The 24,246-nt window shown below is 46.1% G+C and overlaps 1 protein-coding gene across 2 annotated transcripts in view; it reads left to right on the forward strand.

Annotated features, from left to right (window-relative positions):
- Nucleotides 1–24,246, forward strand: part of CLNK (cytokine dependent hematopoietic cell linker) — a 160,674-nt gene that overhangs the window by 55,537 nt on the left and 80,891 nt on the right. The gene's annotated exons all lie outside the window — the stretch shown is intronic.

Raw genomic sequence — 24,246 nt, forward strand, 5'->3', positions numbered from 1 at the left:
TCCGTGGTACATTCAAGGCCAGCTTAGGACAAGCCATGTCTCCCATGCATCACACAGACCCAGGACCTACACAGCAGGTGTTGACAAAGCCCCTGCCCGAGGAGCCACACAAAGACAATACCACATGGGGAATCCTGGGGATGACATGTAAACAGTGCTCAGGGCTGTAGGAAAATCTGCCTGAGGATAGCGAGGGAGGTCCAGGGAAGCTGCCCTGACATTTGTCTTCACTGTAGTCTTGGCAACAAGAATCTTAGTTCAGCAATGTCTTCATGTGGCCAAACCCAGGGCCTTGTAAGTGAGGCTGGGATGGACCCAGTTCCTGTAGAAACATCTGCATAAAGTTGATCCTAGTGGGCAATAAATAGTTCGGAATGATGGTTTGAACATTGGCTGTTGGGCTCCTGTGTCACAGTTTTGTTTGCCCATAGAAATACTCAGAGTTTTCCATACAGAGAAAAGGAGACAGCGAGTAGGAGGAGGCAGCCTTCCTCCATCGCAGTAGGATGGCTCAGAGGACGCAGGTCCTCTCCAGCTTGAGCCCAGCAATGCGGTGGGAAGTCACGCTCCCTGCACAGAAGCACGTAGGTTGGTGGCTGACTTCTGTCCCCTCCATTTCTGTCTTCCACAGGCCAGGTTCACTGGCAGTGAGGAACTTCTTCCTGACAAAGTGATTTGCCTTCACAAATCTGCTCTAACACTGATAACATGTCCTGGGAACTCATCACTGGACCACTTCACTTTGCACCTCAAGTCTTGGGTCTATTTCCCGAGCTGACACATAAGTGCAGAGACTGTCTCTTCTTCCAAAGCTCTCTGGCTATAACAATAAACCTTAACCTTGCAGAGTTCAGCCTCTAATTTGCTTTGGGTTTTGTTTTGTTGTTTTGTTTTGTTTTGTTTTGTTAAGAAAGAAAGCATTAACGTTAGCAGAAATTCAATTAGAATTTGAAAATTTCAAAACGGCTATCTATACGCACGGAGGTATGTGTGTGTGTGTGTGTGTGTCTACATGTGTGTCATTTTTAAAGCCCAATTTATACCTGGTGTAATCATGCCACAGGATCATCCTAAGGATTAAATGAGGATTAAATATATTATTGTCTCCAAAGTTAGAATATGTAAACTCAACTATATCTGATGTAAGCACTTGTGTCACTTCCACTTAACCATGCTGATTTATAAGGTTTCTACCCTCAGAAAGGAAAGGAATTGATATTTCAAGAGGCACATAGAATCTTAGAACAATAGCGCTAAAAGCTCCCTTGTAGCACATTTATTCACTTTGCAGACATGTAGTGAACTCTCTCTTAGAGCCTGGGCACTGACTAGACACTGGAGGCGACGTGATGAACGCACTGCCCATCATCCTGTCAGTGTTTTCACATCACATCGTCAGCTGTTAGAGGCAGCAAGTGCTGTGACTGCAGACAGACACAGGATGCCTGGCATCGGGGAGAGGACCACCTACCTCAGGCTGGAGCAGGGGCCCAGAGAGGACGGGGACCAGAGAAACTTCCTCCAAAAGGAAGGAAGTTTCACTATTCTCCCCTCTCCCTTTTATGGCCCGAGGTGTTGCTGCACTATTCACAATTGTCAAGATATAGAAACATCCTGAATGTTCCTTGACAGAGGAATGGATAAAGACAATGAATGGTAAATACATAATATTATTCACCACAATCACCTCAACAGAAAGCTTTGGCATAGTTTGGGCTCTATCCCAAGGGCAACAGGGCATCCATCGAGTGAGACTGGTATCTGCCGTTTACTTTCCACTCCATGTAAATTCTTGTTGCTGCTGAAGCCATGCTGAGCCCTTGGTGCAGACCCAGATTTAGTCAGTGACCCGGACTTTAGGACCCACCTGGTTTGTCTCTGCTTCCTCTGAGTCTTCTGCTCCAACCTGCGTAACTTCAGAAATGCTATTGCAAGTACTCACGCCCCTATGCCAGCCCTCCCCTTCCGGGGGCCCTGTGAAACCCCACTCGGTGAGCCCTGCCACACACCCCCAGCAAAGCTCCCTGGTTCCCCCTCTAGCTGTCCCTCAGGAGGCCAGTCCCTCTCTATTTAGGCGTCTAAATCAAGCTTGAAAGCACCATCTCATCCCCCTATATACCTTTAAGACACCTGAGGCAAAAATCAGACGTTTTGATCTAATACTTCATTTTATTTTTCACATGAGAAATAGCCCTGACATGCTCAGAGGTTGGGGAAGTGGGGCTGGGCAAGCTTCCAGAGGCAGCTGCCCCCGCCCCTCCTTGCTGTAGCCAAGGTCTGCTTCTGAAGCCTGAAGCCCCGGCTCCCCGGCGAGCACTTCCTGCTGTTTCAAGCACCTGCTTTTCATCTGCTTAGAAGTAGGTTTCCCATCGCTGTTTATAGTTCTTGCTACAAGGACAGTTCTTGGGGAAGCAGAAGCCTGAGGCGCTTGGGAGAAGGCAGGATCGTGATGAGGGAAGAATACGAACAGCAGCAAGAGCTCTGTTACAGCCTGCATCTCAAGCCTCCTGGTATGAAGTAACAGCCAAGCCATAGGGTTCCTATTATTTTAAGGGAGTGGAGTGAAGAACATTTATGCAGCTTGTTTAAGGTTGCGCGGCAGCTGGCAATAGAGAAAGTTATGACACGCGAGGGGTGTATGTGTGTGTGTAGTAGACAGAGACAGACCTTTAAGACCTCTGCTGAAAGCTTTAGCCCAGCCTCCTAATACCAATGCCCTGCATAAATGCCGTGGCAAAGGTGCCAGAAGCCCAAAGCTTACTCACTGCCTTGCAAGTCAGATTCCAGCATGGTTGACTCTAATGACAAAAGAAGCATCCCGGAAGCGGGAAGTATGAGGTAGTGTGGGGAAGTGACACAGAACCCGGACTTTAGAAATTGGGCAGCTCTGGAGCTGAGTCCCAGTTAGTCTACTTGACATGTGACATGGAAGAAGTAACTTAACATTGTCACACCTCACATGCTTCACCTGTGCAGTGGCGATTACGTCCATCGTCATGAGAGAAAGCACCCAGCGTGGCTCCACCCAACAGAACGCTCTGTGATGGTGGAAATGTTCCAAATTTGGACTGTCCGCTGTGGTAGCTTTTCGCCACATGTGGATATTGAAAACGTAAAGTGTGACTAGTGCATCTGAGAAACTGAATTGTTTTTCATTCATTTTAATTGTAATGTAAGGAGCCACAGGAGTATGTGGCTGCTCTCTGGACAGTGAAGATCTAGACGCTACAAATTCATGGTCTCACGTGTCCTCCATGACAACCTTCAGTTATATGACACAGAAAGTCTCTTCCCATTTCATTAATGAGTAAACTGAGTCTCAGAGGAGATCCTGCTAAGACCTCACAGGGACATGTCACACCCTCAGCTAGCTCCTAAGGGACCTAGAGAGAGACAGCACAAGGAAGCACCCCCCACCCTCACCCCGGCCCAGCAGGGTCCACGGGGGCCCTACAGCACGACAAGCAGGCCTGAGCTTTGCACAATGAGCCAAAGCCACTGACAAACTGTTATTCATTGTGTCAGTGCTAAGGCATTCCATCTAAACCATTTCCCATCACCGATGGGAGAGGGCTGGCTGCTGCAAGGCTCAGAGTCGTTCCATGAGTTTCATGCAGCCTCACTTGGCAGAGCAAGAAGGAGCTTGATTTTTCTTTTTTTCTTTTTTTTTTTTTGGTGGCTCATTGGTGCTCAGGCAATGCCTCTTTTTAAAAAATTAATCTCTTTTCCAATTACAGTTGACACACAATATTATATTCGTTCCAAGTGTACAAAACTGTGATTGGAGCCTGAAATTTGATGTTAGAACTCATCAAGAGCAAGAGTATTCTTGAAATTTCTTCAATACAGTAGGATTTGGCCTTGAAATATACCAGCATTGCTGTGAGTGGGGAAGGCACCTGTTATGGGCTGGATGGTGTCACATACACCCCCAAATTCATATGTTGAAGTCCTAACCCCCGGCACCTCAAAATGTCACTGTATTTAAAGAGGTCTTTAAAGAGGTAATTAAGGTAAAATGAGGTCTTAGAGTAGGCCCTAATCCAATATGACCGGTGTGCTTATAAAAAGGGGAACTGTGGACACTGATCCCTACAGAGGGAAGACCTTGTGAGGACAGAGAGAAAAAGATAGCCACCCAGCAAAGGAAAGAGGTCTTAGAAGAAAGCTCTGCCAACAGCATGACCTTGAACTTCCAGCCTCCCAAGTTGTGAGCAAAGAAATTTCTTTTAAGCCACTCAATCTGTGGTTCTTTGCTACAGCAGTTCGAGCCAACTAATACAGCATTTATTTGATAAATCTCCCCAGGTGAGGCTAGCCAGCAACCCAGGTGAAGAACCCCAGCTTTAACTCACCAAGGCACAACCATCAGTAACAACACCAATGTCAACAGCATGGATGATAATAATAGATTAAACCATTATAGCTTTCTTACAATCAATACGCCACTTCCCCATACACTTTCACAAAGTGAAAAATACATTGTGAGGATGAATCATTCTTAAGCAGAATGACTCCCTCCCACCACGGATGTCCTATGGATCACACGCCATCTCCCACGAGTACGGCCTTCGTTCCAGTGTGGGAGTTAGTGATTTGCACTGTCTGTCTCCTACTTCGAGGGCAGGGACGATGTCTTATGTCCCCTTGGCATCTCCCTAGCATCATCACACCATGCTGTGCCGAGCAGCCTTGTCTAGAAGAAAGAACATAGGCTCTGGAGACCCCGTCCTATGAACTCCAATCTTGCCACCTCCTAGCCATGTGACTTTGGTATTTAACCTACAGGATTTGCAGTTTCTTTATCTTTAAGATGCTTATCATAACCCAACCAAACTATCTTTAAGCCACAAAAAGAATGTATTCTCCCCTGAAGAACACCCGGACCAGCTGCGCATTTTATCAAAGTTCCTTCCAGCGATATATTCTCCGAACCTTCCTCATTTATAATCTGAATGAACCTGAAAGGAAAAGTCAAATGTTTCTCCCAAGCCCTGCACAGAAAGGAAGCAAAAAAGCTTCAGAAGGCTGAGCAGTGACAGGTATTTCACAAAACTAAAGTTTGGGATAGCCGGCAACCCGGAGGTGCCCCCGAGAAGTCCTTAAATTAATTAGCGCCAAAAATTCAGTCTTTCAGAGAGCAGTAAGCCTAGTAGGCAGATTCTGGGCTGCGTGTTATTTTCTCTTCCATGAGATCAAATGTGGAGAGGTAGAAAATGTCAAGCTTGAGCAGGGGAAATGACAGGCAAATGCAGTAAATAGAACTAATTAACTTCAGTTTCATTCCCCAGGTTACAAAGGGCTGAGTACACGCAGCAAGCTGGCAGGGAAACGATGGGGTCTCTGGGCCTGCCTACCCATCCGGGGACAAACTGTACGACGCCTCCCAAAGGGACTGCTCAGGCATTTCTTTTTATATTCGAAGCACCCTGTGGGCCATATTTTTAGAGGACATCTTCAGTCTTCCTCCCTTAGTCTCTACTCTGTGTCCCTTCTTTTCTCAGAGGCCTTCTGTCAAGGTCCTAGTGGCTTCTACCCCCCTTCTCTGAGCTCTGTTTCCTTCAAGAAGCAGGCATTGGCCAAGGAGAGGGGGTGTCACACAACGACCAAGGGCAGGGCTCAGGGTGAGGCATCAGTCTGGATCAACTCTACCTGTGTGATCGTGAAAGGTAACTTAACCACTCTGGGTCTCATTTTTCTTGTCTGTAAAATGGGAGTTCTAATGCTAAGCTCACAAGTTATCCTCAGTATTAAGGGAATATGTAAACACAACACACAGCCATCCTTAGGTGACAGAGCACCCAACAGTGCTTAACCTGTCCCATTACAACCAAGCTCAAAGGGCTGACACGGGGCGCAAATGAAAGCATGTAGCCCTGCCTAGCACTTCTTATATTGAGATTGCCCATCCTATTAGCAGGGTGTGGGGTGGATTCTCTCTGCTTCTTGTCTATGCATCTTTCAGCCCAAGTTGCATTTCATCGCTCAGTATGGTGCGGAGCAGATGTAAAAGCACGGAGTAGAAAGATGACAGAATCTCGGTCCTCGAGAAGTTGCAGACATCCAAGAGGGCACCACCGGCCAGAGGAAAGAGAATTAATTGTAGGGTCAGGTATTCCTGGGTTAGGCGTGCCATCTCCATCCAATCACTTATCTCAATCACAGTCAGACTTCCCACACAGGGAGAAAATTAGAGGCGAGAATGCAAACAAGGTGTTAACACATTGCCTAGCACATAGTAAGTACTCAGTAAATGCTAGTTTTCATCATATCCTCTGAGAAAACTGCAGCCCACTAACAGAGGTGATAAGGGCAGTAACCACAACTAACAGCACAAAACAACACCCTCAACCTAAGAGAACACACACGCCTCAACTTAAGAACTTTTAACTTAGCTTGAACTCTATACATGAAAACAAGTTCCAGATCTTAAATGCTTCTGTTGTGAGTGGCCTGCCTAGCTGTATTTACTTATCTGGACAAGCAAATGCAGGTATTTTGGAGGTATTTTAAAAACGTTATTTAGTTCATGATATGTGATGAATGCAAAAGTAGTGAAAGCAGGGAAAGTGGCGGGAATAAAAATGGAGTTTTTTATGTGAAAAGTGAATTAACATGACAAATGTCACATGGTTTGTGTGGCATGACTCTTTTAATAGTAACAACATTCTCAAATACAAACAGTGAATCTGTTGGGTTTGAAAAGTGTGGCCAGTGTACACCATACCATTTATTTATCAAAAGAGGAGGAAAGTAACTAGAACCAGAGTCACAGGACACAGAGTGGCTCCCTGCCGTTAGTGCATTACAACATGATGGAGGAAACAAATATCCCACAATAGTCACACAATGTGGCTATTAGAGATGCTAGATGAAAGTTGTATGTTGTTATGTGCATGAAATGCTATGATGATTGCCAGCCCAAGATCAGAAGTCCCTCATTGTCTTTTATATGCCTTCACACGGAGTCCTGATAAGAGCTAAAGATATTGTCTGTACTCCTCATGGACCAGGAAACAGACAAAGGTGATGGTATATGTGGTAGAGGTCAGATGGAAAGAAGTGCATGGATCCAAGAGGTACCGTGTTTCCCCGAAAATAAGACCAGGTCTCATATTAAACTTTGCTCCAAAAGACGCATTAGGGCTTATGTTCAGGGCATGTCCTCCTGAAAAATCATGCTAGGGCTTATTTTCTGGTTAGGTCTTATTTGGGGGAAACACGGTAATTTGGAGGGGAAATCTCCTAGATTGGTGATGGCTTGTTCTGGGAGTATCGGATGGTCAGGGATGACTCCTGCACTCCTGTATTGCACAACTGGGTGAAATAAGGTGTCATTTATAGAACAAAGGAAACCTGGAGAGATGGATATTTGAAAGATAAGAGTTAGGTTTTGGATATTTTAATTTTTATATGCTTGCCAGTCATTCAGTTGGCGATATCAAGTGGCCACCCTGTATAAGGACGGTCCATGCCTTCATCGACCATTATTAATATTGCAACTCAACCTCCTTTGCATCAGGTGACATACATATTGAGGCTAGGTGTTCAAATAAAAAGACCTCAGGAGCAGACATATTTGACTCCTTACTCTATTGTCCTTAACCATGTGACATCTGAAGGACAGGAAAATCTTTTTTGTGGTTTGAGCTTCACTAAGAAGTAAAAATAATTTCGGTGTCACCAAGTGGCTTTGAGAATGAAGAGACAGAAAGCTTTCTAATTGCCAGACACTATAGTTCAACTATTTCCCTTTTCACTTTTCTATTTCCCTTACTCTCCTCTATCGCCTTTACTTGGTGATGGGGCTGGAGTGAATTACGATTAGATATGTAATTAAAGATCATAGAAATTATGTTATGTTAAAAAATTATTTGCTTTACCCCAAGTTCTTGACTATTTCAGATAGATGATAGATAGATAGATAGATAGATAGATAGATAGATAGATAGATAGATAGAGATAAAGATAGAGACCAAGTGTTCTCATATTATTTTCAGATTACGAGATGACTTGACATTTTTCTAGCTCCCTGTAATTGTGGTCTTTCCTCTCCAGCCATTTCATTTCCTTTCCCTTCCTCTGAGCATCTGAGACAGAGGCACAATCCATCTCTTCTCCCACCTGTCTCTGATTTCCAACCTTCTGCCTTACTCACTGCTGCCCGTCCTACAACAGGACACAATTAAATGACATCCTTAGAAGGCAGCTAGAGCTCAGCCTTTCTGAGAAAGGATGTATACCTTAGGCAGCTTGGAAATGCTCTTCAATCAAGATGCCCCAGGTAGGGGTCAGTCAGATGGTACTTATTATATCCTGCAGAGTAGGCGCTGGCCTCAATATATCGCCCCCAAGATGGCCAGACACCAGGAGGAGCAGGAGGGACGTGGAAGGCCAGAAGAGAAGGCTTTCGTTGTGCGATGATGGGAAATGAGAATGGATCAAGAAATGCTGATTCCCTAAAGAGCTCTGCCGTTTGGCACCATGGATGTGACATGGTAGAGAGTACAGGGCATCTCTGTGTGTCTCCTCTCTACTTTCTATAAATACCTTCATTATAGCTCCTATTCGTTTCCCCCCCCCCTTTATTCATTCATTCAGCAAACGTGCGTGGAGATAGTGTGCACGGAGGTAAGCATCACGCTCAATTCTGCTTACCTATTTAAGGGGCCCCCACTATGGCACACATAGGACAGTGGTACCTGCCTAGCTGGGGCTGTCACCCCATACATGATGATTTGTGGTTGTAATTACTAAAGACGTGTATGAATGTATGACTGAATGGAGGATGGATAACTATAATAGATGAGCGAATGAATGAATGAATGAATGAGCAGGAGGGATGCTCCGCCCGGCCTCTGAGATTTTGTGGGTAGGAAATGGGAATGAGGTGTACTGGGGGAAAAGGCCAAGCCTTCCCACTCTCGCGGTGTTGCTGTAATTAATTTCATTGGCTCCGACCTTCCTAGAGTGCAGTCTCTTTGGAGTGAGAGTGTCTCCATTATTTCTGAATCCACAAGTCACAAACACAGGGCTCAACTTGGAGTGAGAAGAAGGGAGGGCCATCTCTGGTTGAGCAGATGAGGCTGTGAGCCCAGCTCTGCCACGGGCCACCTGTGAGAGCTCCAGGGTCTCTGTTTTCTCCTCAGACAATGAGGGTCCTGAGAGCCTCTCTCTGCGGATCTCACAGAACAGTCACAGAGTCCAAACGAGACACAGCAATGTCAGAGTAAGCTGTCAACCACCGAGCGCTGTCTAAGGGCACCCTTGTTCAAAAGACCTCAGCAGGCTCAGGAGGAAGATGAACAGGAAACCAGCCCAGGTCAGCTCAGATGTACAATATGTAATCGGCGTCCACAGGCCGAGGAATTTTCACAGACAATAATCCGACTCTTGGAGTGGGGCGTTGTGAGACTACTCTCCATGCATCCCTCGACTCATGTCCATCTTTGGGCACTTCTGACTCCCCAGCCTTCAGAGGCCTTGTGGTGCCCTGGTTCTCCAACACCATGCATGGTGGGGTGGGCTGGCAGCTCCAGAAGCACTGGAGGTGGGGGGACAGGGCGGAGCTTTTCATTATTTTCAAAGATTTTATGACATATTTCTGAAGCTTTAGGGGGAAATTGACAGCCTTCCTTGTGGAGGCTGTAAGTCTGAAGTCTTGAGAGACTCTGACTGTCTATCTGTAAAAGGCCTTTCCAACGAGCAGCCAGCGTGGGAACCACTGCCCCCTTGCCACTGTATTGCCTTCCCCCAGGAGCTCTGCAGTCTGGAAGTTGTTGCCTCGAAACCTACTTGGGCTTGTGAGACACTGGCCTGAGGGGGTCTCCTCACGGGTAAAGGTGAAAAACCTCTGAGGTTGGATGAAACTCTGAACCTTGAGTGGATGTTGTTTTAGGCCTGGGTGATCCTCTTGTCGCCTTGACAGATGTTAGCGCTTCTTCACACCTGCAGGGTCTGTGTCCACTTCCGTTTCCTGGGACAGGTGAAATGTCAGGGGGCCTCAAACTGAACACTCCATCGCCTTGGGTCTCAGAATGCCCGTATGTCTGGGGAAGGTGAGCCTACCTCATCCCGCTTCCTTAAAGCCCAGGCCAGGTTAGCTCCAGCAGTAGCCACTAGTTATCGAGCAAGGCCCTTCGCACAAGCCTGTGAGGGAGGCAGGCTCGAAGGATGAGGAAACCATACAGTTTGTCCCGAGGAGCTAGCAATTGAGTCCATCTCCACCTGCCTCCAAAACCCCTCCACCCCTCAGGGTTTCATCCACGGCTCCATTCTGCAATGTTTCAAGCATCTGTCATATCCTAGTGAGCAATCAGGAAATACACCCTCCCTTTTAGAAACTTAACATTAATTCAGAGAGAAAAACAGAAGTAAATAATCTCACAAATACGTATTTGCAAACTATGGTAAGTCCAGGGACAGCTATGCGAGGGACACTGATGTCATCTGGGTTAGAATGTAACCTTGAGTTGAAATCTGAAGGACCATTGCAAAACTAAGCAAAGAATGAAAAATAAATAAACTTCCCATCTGAGAGAACCACATGAAGAAAGACCTTGAATTTGAGGGGTTGATGGCCCTTATGAGGAAATGTGAGGTCAGTATGGCCTGCCCTAGGGAGGAAGATTGGGGTTAACCTGTGAAGGCCACCCAAAACCGTGTCAGTCCGCGTGGCCTGAGCTCTAATAACAAGGGGAAGACACTGACAGCTCTCAGGCGTGGGCTTCACAGAAATAGATATTTGTTGGAAGTTTCCGTAGGCTGCTGTCTGGAAATCTATTGGAGGGGGACAAAAACGGGGTGTGGGAATGCCAGCCAAGGGACAGTCACCCAAGTGAGAGGTGCTGAGCTGCTTAACCCATCTCCTGTGGGAGGAACCTTTGCCATGTGTCGTTTCTCTACAGGAGCTTGAGACTCAGGTTCAGGGAGGGAGTGCTGGCAGGAGAACCGTGCAGGGAGGGGGAGGACATCAGGAGGGGGAAGGAGAGTCCCGAGGACACTGCCCTGGTCCCACAGGAAACTCCAGAGCATAAGAAGTGTGTCACAGAGGTTGTTCAACCCAGAGACAAGGGGCGCCATCAGTCAGGGGCTCAGGATGCCAGTAGCAGTGGGAGTGGGGAACCCACCGCTCAGGCATCACCAGACCAGGTGGCTCCTGGAAGGTAAAGACAGGGGTAGATGTGAGGGAAAGGGTGTAGATGTGAGCCGTTAGCAGTCACACCTCCCTCCGCCAGCAGCAGGAGGAGGGGTACGCTGGCCCAGTAAAGGGGACCCAGTGGGGTACCAGCAGCATCTGCTACTACTCCAACCCTGAACCCAAGTGGGAATATTGTTTGAATAAATGAATCAAGCCCAACTTAATACTGTATGTTAGTAAATAGCAAATGAGGTAGATATTCTCAAGTAGGCAACTACAGAGTAACAGGAATGGAGAGGAAATCAACAGAGCTGGGGTTTAGTGATAGTTCTACAAAAGAAACATGCTGCAAAGCTCTCCCTGTTGTGCAGGTGAGGAAACTGAGGCACAGAGCGATCATGGAACACATGGGTAGAGGGTGGTAAAACCCTCAAGCCCTGTCATGTCATTAAAGCCTATACTCATAGCCATGAATTTGGGAAATTGTTAACATACAGTATAAGAGCCATATACTAAAATGTTACACAGCTACCAAAAATGATTTGATGGAGGTTTATTTAATGATACATATATTTTTTACCAAAAAAAATCATCATTTATTTGTGTGTGTGTGTGTGTATGCTTTAAACTAGAATATGTCAAGACTTGTATCACATGATTTTTTATTTTCTTGTTTCTCCTTATATTTGTTTTATCAATTTTCTAGAATATCCATGTATTATTTTGTAATTAAAATGTTATGGAAATAAAAACTTAAAAGCCAAATTTTAAAACTAAGGAAAGGGTGGGGGGATTAAGGAGGAGCTGATCTCCAGTTGTTGGGAGAGGAAAGACAGAATTCTGTGTGAATCAATTAAAGGCCATTCAAGAAAAATCAGAGGACGGGCAGATGGGATGATGCGGGTTGAGGAAATGAAAAGGAGTGAGGAGAGAATGAATGAGAAGTAGAAAGATAGACGCAGGAACTGTCTGTCCAAAATGTATGCCTCTTGGAGACAAAAAATAGTAATAATTGGTCAGGCCATTGCCCTCAGAGAAATCCTCATTTCATAGATGTAGAAATTGAGACCTGGGGCTCGGAGACAATTTCCCGAAGACTCTGCAGGGAACAAGGCACAGCCGGCCCTGGAAGACCCATGACTCACCACGCAAAAGGTGTGAGCTCTGGCGCAGAAAGGCCTGGGTTTAAAGATGGCGCCACTTCCCATCAGCCAGAGCAGACAGACAAGTCAAGGATGTCCCCCAAAATTCAGGCACTGCAGTTGGAAGAATAAGCATTCCCATGCCCAGATAGTTACACGGAGGTTAAGTTACATAAGCAGCAGCAGTGGATGTGTCTGATAGAGGGGGTTACAAATGTCGGCTTCCTTTCCTATCAGATGACCCCTTTTGCCCCTAGATTAGAACCCTGTCCCCTGCGCCATGTTAGCCCTCAGATGGGTTATGGGCATTTAAACAGTTACAGACCTGGTCAACAAAAGAGAGGGCTTGGTTTGGGTGCCCTCCCTGTCTCTATCCCTCTCTTTGTCACACAAGCCGGGCACACACACACACACACACACACACACACACACACACACCCTTATTACAATAAATGCCTGGCACTCTTCATTTCCAAAATGTATACGTGATCTCACTGGATCTATTGGAAACAGAGAGGTGAGCCCAGAAGAGCCAAGCTTAGTGTAGAAACAGCGAGAAAAGCAAGCACAAAGTGCTGAAATAACCTCACGGTGGTGTCAGCCTGTCGTGTTTGCCCCCACTCTCTCCTTTTATGCACAGACCAGCTCCCTCCACAAAGTGGAGAGCAGCTCTGCTTTCATCTGAATTGGTTAGTGTTTTCCTCTATGCCAGCCTCAAGTCCCGCCCCACATGCCCAGGGCCTGGTCTCTTCAAAGCCTTGGGTGGTTTTTCACAGGAGGTCTTCAGGGCAAAGGCATCTTGGAGCTGTGATCTTGGTGTGCCTGGAGCTCTTGGGGAGAAAGACACACATTCACAATATTGTGGTGGTTATTAGGTCATTGTCCTGTAAAACTACTCATCTCATATGGAAGCTGCCACGATAGACGCTGCCCTGTCATCAGTGAAGTAGAACCCAAGGGAGGCTTGAGTCCAGCCTGGGCTTGCCACCAGCTGGGTTGGAGATGTTGGGATGGTCACTTCCAGTCTCCTCCTTAGGGCAGTTTCCTCAACCCTAACACAAGGCGTTTGGACAGAGTCACCATTCCCAGTGTGTGTTCCTTTGAACGATAGTCACCAACATTCTACAGAAGAATAAATGAGTTGTTTCACAACCAAATAATACGGGAAGCTCTGAATCGTTGAAACGATGTAAACCTAAAGTACTCCGGCTACTGACTTTCCTACCTCAGGATGGGGGAGAGAGAACACACTCCAAAAGGCTGGGTTGCTGCAATTACTGGGTCGTGCCATTTCACAGAATTCACGTCTTAGCCATGTCTCATCGTTTCGTGTTAAAGACATACCTTGCAAAGTGTAACACTGCACCCTTTGCCTCCCCTCTTCACCGTCCACTTCTTGGCCTGTAAGTCTAGACTTGCCGTCCTGACTTGGGGTTCCACAGGAAGTTTTCTAGGATTGAGTTCCCCTCTGTAACAGCTGGAGATGCCACATCACAGCATTTTCACACTGAATTGGAGTTGCTTGCCCCTTTGCCTGTTTCCCCTTCTAAACTGAGAGATGCTACAGGTCAGGGCACTATTTTTTGTAAGGATTTTATCCCTGTGTGCCTGACCATTAAAACGAATAATGTCTAAGATTTACTGAGTGCTTATAATGTGTGAGGCACCGTTTTATTTCCTATTTTCAAGTATCCAGTGAGCTAGACACTGGTACCACCTCTGATTTATAGACAAGGAACCCAGGGCTTGGAAATGTGTACTGACCTTCCTTAAGTCCACACAACTACGAGGCTAGGGGCTGAAACCTGAACCCAGGCAGTCAGACCCCAGAACTCCTGCTCTGATCACTATATTATTTGATCAAGGCACTGACAAAAAGCTCAACAAATACTTGTGGGAGAAAGAACTGAGCAAAGCTTTATGAAAGGACCTTTCTCTAAGGGGCCCGCGTCTCTGATTTTGCGTGCTCTGAGTCTTGGAGGTGACTGTCCCTTAATCCTCTCTAAACTGGGTATCTATCTCTAAAAATCCTTAAAGGGATTTGTTAAGTCCAGAGCTCATTAAATCAACCCATGAATTAATGAAGTTAAGGAGGATCCATTCTCTGGAATGAGAACTGCATATTGTGTAGATTTTTTAAATAATATTTTAACAACTTTGGTGAGGTATCATGTACATCCTAAAAATCACTAAATTGTGTGCCTAGGTGAATTTCATAGCATAGAATTTTTTTTTAATGCGTTTGTACTGTGGTTCCCTCTACCAAACTACGACAAGGGGTTTCGATACCAGAGTCATGCTTTTTGTCAATAAAGAGCTGATGAAAACCTGCAGCCCATATGCTGAAGAAGACCCCTCCCTTCTCCACATTATTTTGACCAAGGGTTGTGCCGAGAGCTTCTTTGGTTGAGCCAGGGCCCGCATGCCGGTGTTACAGTTAGCCATTAGCTATTACAGCCAGTCACATCTCCTCATCAATTATAAGTTCTCAGAGGAGAACAAGAGGAACCCAAGAACAAACAAGTCACATAACTATCTGGAAAGAACTTGGGGTTTGAAATCAGGTGACCCAAGTTTGCTTTCCAGCATCACCCCTTTTAAGCCGGGTGATTCCAGGCCTCAATTTTCCCAACTGTAAAATGGGAATAATACCTATTACAAGCCTGGGTGCCAGACTGGCTATGCCTCTAATAATCTGTATGGCCTTTACCAAATAAAGAAGTAGAGCTCAAAGACATTTAAGTATTTTCTACTCCTTGGAATCTTTCAATGACTAGAATTTAAGGAGTCAAATTTCCAAACAAAACCTTTTTTTTTTTCCTAGTCTTTAAGCAGCTATTGTTCCCAAACCATTTGCTTTTATCACTTAGGCTCCAAATTCCAAGTCTTATTTTGCCCAGATGAAAGCATCATTTGAGAACCCTTGAACGGTGTAAATTTTCTCAGCATCACAATCACAGAAATACCTGGGCTAAATGGCTCAGGGCTGATCTGCTGTGAAAATTTGTGGAGTGTTCAATTACCCTTAGAATTGTTGTCTCTTGCCTGTGGAGCCCGAGCCTCTAATCAGGGAACACAATAGGCTGCAGTTGGGAATTTTTTTCTCTGCACACAAAGAAAGTTCTCTGGGCAGCCACAGACCCCAAGCCCCTAGTAGAAACTAACTTGTCCTTCACTTTTCAATACATGAGCGTCCTTTTTTGACATATTGTTCTTAACGTCTTCCTGGAGAGGAGAGAATGCTAATAACTTACCTGACATTGGCTTAGGGGATTTAAGGACAAAATGATTTCAAGGGCTAGGGATTCCAGGGGCTCACATTCCTGGGTCTTTCCAGGATGTGGTTCTCTTCCAGCACGTGACCCAACTCTACGTAGCAAAGATTATGCCTTCAATTCAACGGACCCCAAAATGGAGAGGGCCCAATGACACTTTGCTTTCTCGGATTAAGTTATAGACTTATTCATCCATTGCTTACCCCACAAATGTTTAATAAACATCAGTTATCTGCCAGAAACTGTGCTTGGGGCTAAGAATTTAGAAGCCAAACGAGATAGAGGGCCCACGCTCAAGAATCTCCCTGTCTCAAGATGTACTGCTACTATTCTGCTCTCTCCAGGAAGGTGTTTCTTTCTCTCAAGGGACAGACAGGCAAGCAAGCCCGCGGCGCCAGGACCGTATGGTGAACATTAGGAGAGAAGTAAGCGCAGAGAACACGCGAGCCAGGAGACGACCGCCTAAGGGAATGGGCAGGCAAGACGTGGTCAAGGAGGCCAAACGGGATCTGGGTTTCAAAGACGCCTAAGAATTAACTTGCAGAGGAAGTGTGGCAGCCCCACAGCCTCTGTGGGTACGAGATGCTTATACCACGGGTGCAGTGCATGGGTGCCTCTACGGGAGAGTGAAAGGGAGGGACGTAGAGGTCAGCAAGGGCATCGCCCAGCAGCTCCAGACATAACCAACGCAATCCTGAGACAGTTAAGTCAGTGCCTGAGTAAGTGACTTTACAGGTTGGCTTCTGGCATCAGGGGATACCTGGGTACAAAACGACTCGCTGAAAAAGATAAAGCAATTGCCACCACCCCACCCACCGGACCCCCTCAGAAAAAAGGCACCAACTTCTAGTAAAACGGTACCTCTCGGGGACAGTTATCTCTGACCACTGCCTCATGGCTACCTTGGCAAGATTAGCTCCCTTTCTGCAAGTCTCACGCTGAGGATGTGTGAGCTCTAAGGGTCTGAGAAAAGGGGGCAGATAGAAGATCTCCTCCCTTTATCTTGATACACAGAATTTCCCACATGACTGTGAAGACCAAGAAGGAAGGAGTCTCCAGGCTACAGATTCCTCACATTCTTGTGTGGAAAGAAACCCAGGGCTACTTAGCTAGCCTCTCTTTTCAAACCACTTAGAAACCATTGGTGGCTGTTCAGACAGCGCGGTGTGGAAAGAATCCTGGCCTTGAGCCCAGCACGCACTTATCCCTCACAGGGCAGGGTGTTTCACCACCCTTTGCCTCAGTTTCTTCATCTGCAAAATGGGGATAGGGACACCACTAGTCTGGGAGGATGACCTGAGACTCTCCATGCAAAGCACACAGCACATTCCTGCCAGACATCTTTTTCATTTGTGCGTGTGTTTATTTGTTTTGGGTTTTTGAAGATCATGGAATTCCACGCCAACCCATCTGTAATGCTGACCTTCCTCTTGCCTGTCGTTTTCTTTCCTTTCCTTTTATGGTTAACACTCCACCCCCCACACCACCCCCACATGCCTGTTTCCTTCAGAAGTGAAGATAATTCTGATAACCAATTAGTGAGGCCATTGTCACATGGAGAGCAGCCTGAGAAGGATGGTAGCTCATAACATTTAATTTTATTTCCAACAAGCTATTGACCACATCATTATTACCCAAACACGGTCCCAAAGACTCCATCTGTCTCCCACTGATGTCTATTCCTGGTTTGCAGGCAGCAGCTCAGGAGTCTGGCCGGCTTTAAAAACACAAAGCTCCTGAAACCAGAGGGAATTTATTTTCCTAACAGGTGATTACTGTACATAACTCTAATGTAGCTTGGAAAGCTGGACACTGTTAGAATGAATGACAGCTCAGCTCGGGGCATGGGTGCTGGCCCCCTGCAGGTACAGCTGTGGAAGGGCTGCCCACTATGGGTTTCGGTGAGGGGAGAGCTGGTGTACAGCACTGAGCTACTCGTGGCTTTTCTGCGGGCAAGGATGGAGCCTGGGACGTTCACTGATGACTGATCAAGTAACGAATGATGCTGACAATATGTAATTTTCTCCTGGACCTTTTCTATAAACAAATTGATTTAGGCATTCTTTAGATGTCATGTAATTCGCCCATTTCAACTGTACAATTTTATGTTGTTGTTGCTTTTTAGTACATTTACCAGGTTGTGTATGTAACTGACACCACAAACCAACTTAGAACATTTCCACCATCTCGATAGGATTCCTCATACCCACTTACTGGGAATCCCAGTCTGCCCCAGGCACTCAGTAATCTGCTTTCTGTCTCTATAGATTTGCCTTTTCTGGACATTTCATATACATGGATTCATACAAAATGTGCTCTCTTGTGTCTGGCTCCTTTCAATGAGCATGGTTTGGAGGCTTGTCTAAGTTGTAACATGTGTCATAGTTCATTCCTTTTTATTGCTAAATAGTATTCCATTGCATGAATGCACCTACACTGTCCATCCATTCATTGATTGATGGACATTTAAGTTGATTTCCACTTTGGGCTCGAATGAATAGTAAGTACTGCTAAGAGCATTCCTGTGCAAGTCTCCATGTGGATATATATCTTCATTTCTCTTGGGTGGATCCCTAAGTGTAGAATTACTCGGCCGTATGGTAAATATGTGTTTAACTTTCTAAGACACTGTCTCCGGAATCTCGACTTTTTGGTATAAGCTCATTGATTCTTTCCTTCACAACTAAAATGCTAGTGATTGTAACATAAGGAACATAGCCCAGGATTGAAAACAAAAGCAAAAGCGATTCTTCTGCTCCTGGTTGCACATACATTGGACAGATGTGAAAGGTTCAAACCACACAGTGAGCCTGCCCTCTTTCTCTCTTTTCTGGTTCTCTATGGTTCAGGGAAAGCAAAATCACCCACGAGGAGTTACTGGAAAATCAAACCATAAGCTTCAGATGCTTGGCTTGGCTCATGAATCACACGTTAAATTCTTTATTTTTAAAGTTCTGAGCAAATGTCGACTATTATCTAATGATAATTTAAATTATGGGAGTGTTGGGGACCTACTAAGTGCCTCGCACAGAAAAACGAATGGAGAAAGGTAATTGCAAATGAGCAGCCTCTAGCCTTCAGCCGCCGGCAGTCCCACTGACAAAAAGCCCACACCTCACAATTACTCAGTACGTTGTAGTTCGTAGGGGATTTGGATCTTTTCTCCTCTTTTGCTCACATCAATCCTTTTGACAAAGATTTTTTGTGGGGAAAGAGAAAAGGATCTTTGAACGTGGATTAATCCTTGGTTTACAGCTCCTCCAGCCACAAACAACAGCTGCTGGAAAGTTGATCTTGGAAAACAGAGGGACACTTATTGAGGTCACCAGCACGCTAGGGAGAGGATAAAGAGGCATGGGAGGGAGGAAGGCAGCACAATTCTTTGGGATTGTGTTCTTTGTGTGTTCCTATGCTTGAAAGGTAAATAGAATTAACCTTTACTGGGCACCTGGCCTCTCATCACATCTACTAAGATGTTATTACTGTTCCCACTTTAGAGATGAGAAACATGTGACTCTCGGCAGTAAAATCACTGCCCTAGGTCAGTAACCCAGGGTCTAGTCACAGATGTGCCATATACCAGCTATCTCTGGCACCTAAGCTGACCTCATTCTGCCATAAGACACCATACATGGCAACGGTGCAGAGTGGGTTAGCCAGGGGTCTGGTAAACTTTATAAATATTTAGCAAACAGCTCTCTGAAAAAAAATATGTGTATATGCATATATATGTACACAAGTTTGTTATAAATTTTACAGATACAAAGGATGCATAGCATATCCTTTAGAAGTAATAATGAAATATACAGTATTCTTTGTTGTAAATTTCCATGTGGCCTGTTGATTCTCACAGAACGATTTTATGGATTTTTGCTGAACGCTCATATTTCTAGTCAACCTATGGTTGCAATTGACAAATGAGTATAGTCCTTTCTATTAATGAGTAAAACAGAAGTAAAACAACAACAGGGTATGGCAGAACCTCATTGGTTTGTCAGTGAAGCGAGCAATTCCTTTGCTGAATCAGAAAATAGTTTTAGATACTGGAAAAATGTCTCCTCAGTTTTTGTTCTATTCTCAAGGCTGCAGTCACAGACACGACAGTTTTAAATTAAATCTGCTTTATTAGCATGCCGCCATCATTTTCTTGAGTTAGTCTATCAACAGGGCAAAAAAAAAAAAAAAAAAAAAAAAACATCAACCCCTGATCCGTAGCATGTGCCAACTTCTGTGGTGTAAATGCCCCCACTGAGGTCAAAGCCAACAGCAGTGTAAAGTATTGCCTTTGAATGAGGAGGTGGGAAGAACACACAGTGGGTTATTTCCACCATCCAGCTACTACAGATGTACATAGTAGCCTCCAGACCACAGATAATAGCCAAGTGCAGTGAAATAATTGGAAGGGATGCGTTTTGAGTGTTTGTGGTCTTGGTTTTTAATACATGGTATTCAACTGTAATTTTCTATAACTTCATGTGTAACCACCGGCTGTCAGACTTCTGACATGGTAACCACCAGCTCCGCCGGGCAGTTTGAGCTGCTCCAGCCACCACTGCTGAGCCGGGCTGGACCGGACTCGCCTTCTTCCTCCCCTTGCAGGGCTGATGCTGAAGGTCTCTGTCATCACTGCCTTTCTGGTCAGTAAAACCCCAAGCTTTCTTGAACACTGCCAGTTACTAGCTGACCTTGGGACAGGCATGTGACCTTGGGACAGGCATGTGACCATGAGCCTCATTTTCTTCTTTGTCAAGTGGAGACGTCATCCCGCCATCACAGTGATGGTGTGAGGCCTGGCAAAGTGACCGGCACTGACTGGATGGTATGCCTGCTCAGCAAGTACGAGCTCGCACCCTCGTCTGCCCCACCCTGCATCCTGGGGTTCTATACGTGGGGTGGGTGCATGGAGAACAGCATGGGCCCCCACCCACTCATCCAATGTTTGCCATGATTTCACCCAGAACTAACACTGACCCAATGACCTCTCTGATGAGCAGAGTGGTCACTCAGAAGAAGCAATAGTAAGCCACAAAGCTTTTCATGTGTGAACTCATTGGATTCTCACAACAGCGCTAAGAAGAGTGTTCTTATTGGCTGCATTTGACAGCCAGAGAAAATGAAGGTCAGAGTCACTCACCCAACGTCACACTAAACCTCTTTCCCGTGAAGTGCACACAGATCCCGTGGCCTCTTGTTACAATGATTCCATGTGTGTGGGGCTGAGGAGTCTGCATTTCTAACCAGCTCACAGGTGGTGCTGCTTCTCCAGGGACCACGCTTTGACTAGCATGGAACTGGACTGCCTGAGCTGGAAACCAGACACGGTCCCATAGCTGAGTCCAGAGCCCATGCTCGTAACTCCCATGGTAGTCACCCTTCTAAAAAACAAGAGCTCTATGCCAAACAGGAGTCTACGAAGGGAGTTCCTGAGGACACAAGGGCATCAGAAATGTTTGCAGAACAGAAGAAGACACCGCAGCTCTAGGACCCTACGTGGATGAACCTCAGAACCCAGAGTACCTGGCTTCTCTATAATGATAGCATGTTTCATTATCTGACACACTCACCAATGTGCTAGGTCCCACACACCCAGGATGTCTACTAGGCCACAAAAAAATCCCCTACCACCAGGCCCCTGCAGACACGTCACCCAGGCATCTGCCAGGGAGAAAACTTAATCACTGAACCCACTGAAATTTGAGCCAGAAGAATCTCAGTGCTCAACTTATTTTACAGCTGGAGAAATCAAGGTCTGGAGATAGCAAGCAGAGCGTGAGGCAGAAGCTGGCTGAGAACCACTAGCTTTGCCCTCTCATTCTCCAGCCATGGTGGCAGTTGCCACTGAAGGTGGCCTGGATATTCAGTGCCCTTGGCCAACCCCAGGGCTCTCTGCTTCCTCTGGAATCCTAAGTACAACCACGTCTGTGAGGCAGGTACAATAGACCATCACAGACAAAGCCAAGTAATTAGATAAACAATGCAAGATGGAACAGGGGGAAACGTGAAACGTTGAGAAACTGACTTTTTTATTACTATTAAAGTATAGTTGGCATACACTATTATATTAGTGTCAGGTGTACAATATTATATTAGTGAAAGGTGTACAGCATAGTGATTCCACGTTATTATAGCTTGCGGAGTGATTGCTATGATGTCTAGTAACCATCTGTCACCGTACAGTTATTATGATATTACTGACTGTATTCCCTGTGCTGTACATTATATCTCTGTGACTTATTTACTTTATAGCTGGAAGTCTGTACCTCTTATTCCCCTGCACCTTTTCAGCCCATCCCCCCATACCCCTCTCCTCTGGCAATTATCCAGTTGTTCTCTGTATATCTATGAGTCTGTTTCTATTGTGATTTGTTTTGTTTTGTTTTTTAGATTCCACATATAAGTGGAAGCATATGGTATTTGTCTTTCTGTATCTGACTTATTTCACTTAGCATAATACCCTCTAGGTCCATCCGTGTTGTCGCAAATGACAAGATTTCAGACTTTTTACAGCTAAGTAATGTTCCATCGTGTATAAATATCACATCTTCTTTAACTTTTGATGGTTTCCAGGGGGACCGACATTAAGGACACATTAATTCTGTAGGTGGGTTTGGGAGAGGTGATGTAGGAGACTGCTAAAGAGTCCCAGCCATTGTCACAGGATAATAACACCTCCCCTGGTGGCCTCTCTGCCTCCACCCCGAGGTCCCAGGTCCCAGCCAGCATGAATTCCTGACTGGGTTACTACAATAGCTTTCCACAAGGTCTTCCTGCTTCTGTCTTATCCCCAACGGTCCTTTTGTTCTCCACCAAGCAGTCAGAGAGATCCTATGGGGACACGGCTGATACCAGTGTGTCTGTCCACCCAAGATCCTGCCATGGCTTCATGTTTCTTTGGAGCCTAAGTCTAAGGCCTCCCAATAACGGCAGGGCCTCACCCCACCTGCCTTCACCACCACCACCACCACCAGCCCCCAGAAGCTCTTGGATCACCTTCCAACTCCATCCCTGAACTCAGTCCTGTTCAGCCGTGCCGGCTCCTCCCCTTAACTCAGCTCCCTAGCTGTGCTCCTACTTGCCCGCTTTTGCCCCCTGTCCCTGGGCCTGGGTGCTTTCCCAGCAGATGCCCCATAGCTGGCCCTGCAGTGCCTTCTCCCAGCTCTCACCAGCTCAGGGAGGCCCACCTTGCCCAGCGCACGGAGTAGTCTCCCCTGCCTGCCAGCCTCTCTGTCAGCCTTCTCCTCCCCAAGGACAAGGGTCCTTTTCTGTTTTGTTCCAGGCAGAATCTGTTTTGTTCCCTGATGTATCCCACCACAGAGAAAAATTCCTGGCCCTTGCTGTGAACTCCAGGGGGAAAAAAATGTGTTGTTGAATTAATTGTGATAAAGGTTTCAGCCCAAATGTTTATTGACAACGTCATTCCAAGCACTGTTCTAAGCAGTCTACACCCATTATCTCATTTAATTCTCACAATGCTCTCAAAATATAGCAAAATCTCAACACCCCCACTGCCAAATGATGCTATTATGGAGTCCCCGGGAAGCACAGTAGAGAGGACGTGTTATAATGATTAGCTCTCCGGCTTCGATTATTTTTTGATCAGTGCTTTGAAGACCAATGTTGCCAGACAATGTGTAAAGATAATTCTGTTGCAGCTTCGAGCTCATCAGGGTGGGAAAGCCACTGGGTACAAAGGGCAGCACCTAACCCCTGGGGTGAGTCTGGGATCCTAGCCACTCTCCATTTCCACGGCACCCACTATGATGCTGTAGAAAGAAACGGTCATTGAATCAGATATTGGGCCTGATATCGAATCCCTGCTCAAGCATTCATGAGCAATGTATTGGGCCTCTCTGGGCTCTCTTTCTCTGCCTGTAAAGAAAATGTATCAATAGGAATAATTGAGAAGAGTGGTTGACACCTAGTAGGATCTTCAGTCCGTTTGTCCATTACCCCTAGTTTTAGGGACTGATTTCAAACTTCTGCTTCTCCCTCGGACCATGATGTTGCACAGATCTGGTGTGAATCTCAGCTTCATCACGTCACACCACTCGGCGTGGAGCCCTTCCTGTGGGTGGGGCCCTGTCCTAAGAGGTGGGAATATGGAAATACTCGTACAGTAATGTCCGTTTTTCACTGCGGGGTGTGAGTAGGTCACTTGAGCGCTCTCAACACTCAGTTGCTGGGAGGATAAAACATGATGTGTCTGAAACAAGAAAGCTTGCGTTAGGTGTTAATTCATGGACCTCTGCATTGTAGAAATCTGGGGGTGTGGGAAGACATTGTTATGCTTCTTTCTCTACTTACAGAAAGAGATATGAGGGACCAGGCTCCACCTGGGACAGGCCAATTGCTCATGATGACTGTCATTGGGGTGCAAAATGGGGGCTGTAGAGAGAGAACCTCGGGGAGAGGGTCAGGGACCAGACCAGGGTCAGGACACAGACTATAACTGTACGCAGTGGAAACACCAGATTATAGACTGGGGACCGCGGCTGCAACATGGCGGATGATTTGGAGAGAATGAGGAATGATGTGACTGGAATTGGAGAGACAACTGCAGAAAGTACTAGAGATTCCCAGGGGAGAGAAGGTGGAGCCGAACCCAGTGAGCGAAGGTTCTATAATGTGCCAGCTTTCTCCTCTCATTGCCCTTCCCTGCCTTAATTTCCCTTCCTTTCTTTGGACCCTC

This window comes from Rhinolophus sinicus, chromosome 1, assembly GCF_057876585.1.
Source record: "Rhinolophus sinicus isolate RSI-liver-muscle chromosome 1, RSI-T2T, whole genome shotgun sequence".
NCBI classification, from domain to species: Eukaryota; Metazoa; Chordata; class Mammalia; order Chiroptera; family Rhinolophidae; genus Rhinolophus; species Rhinolophus sinicus.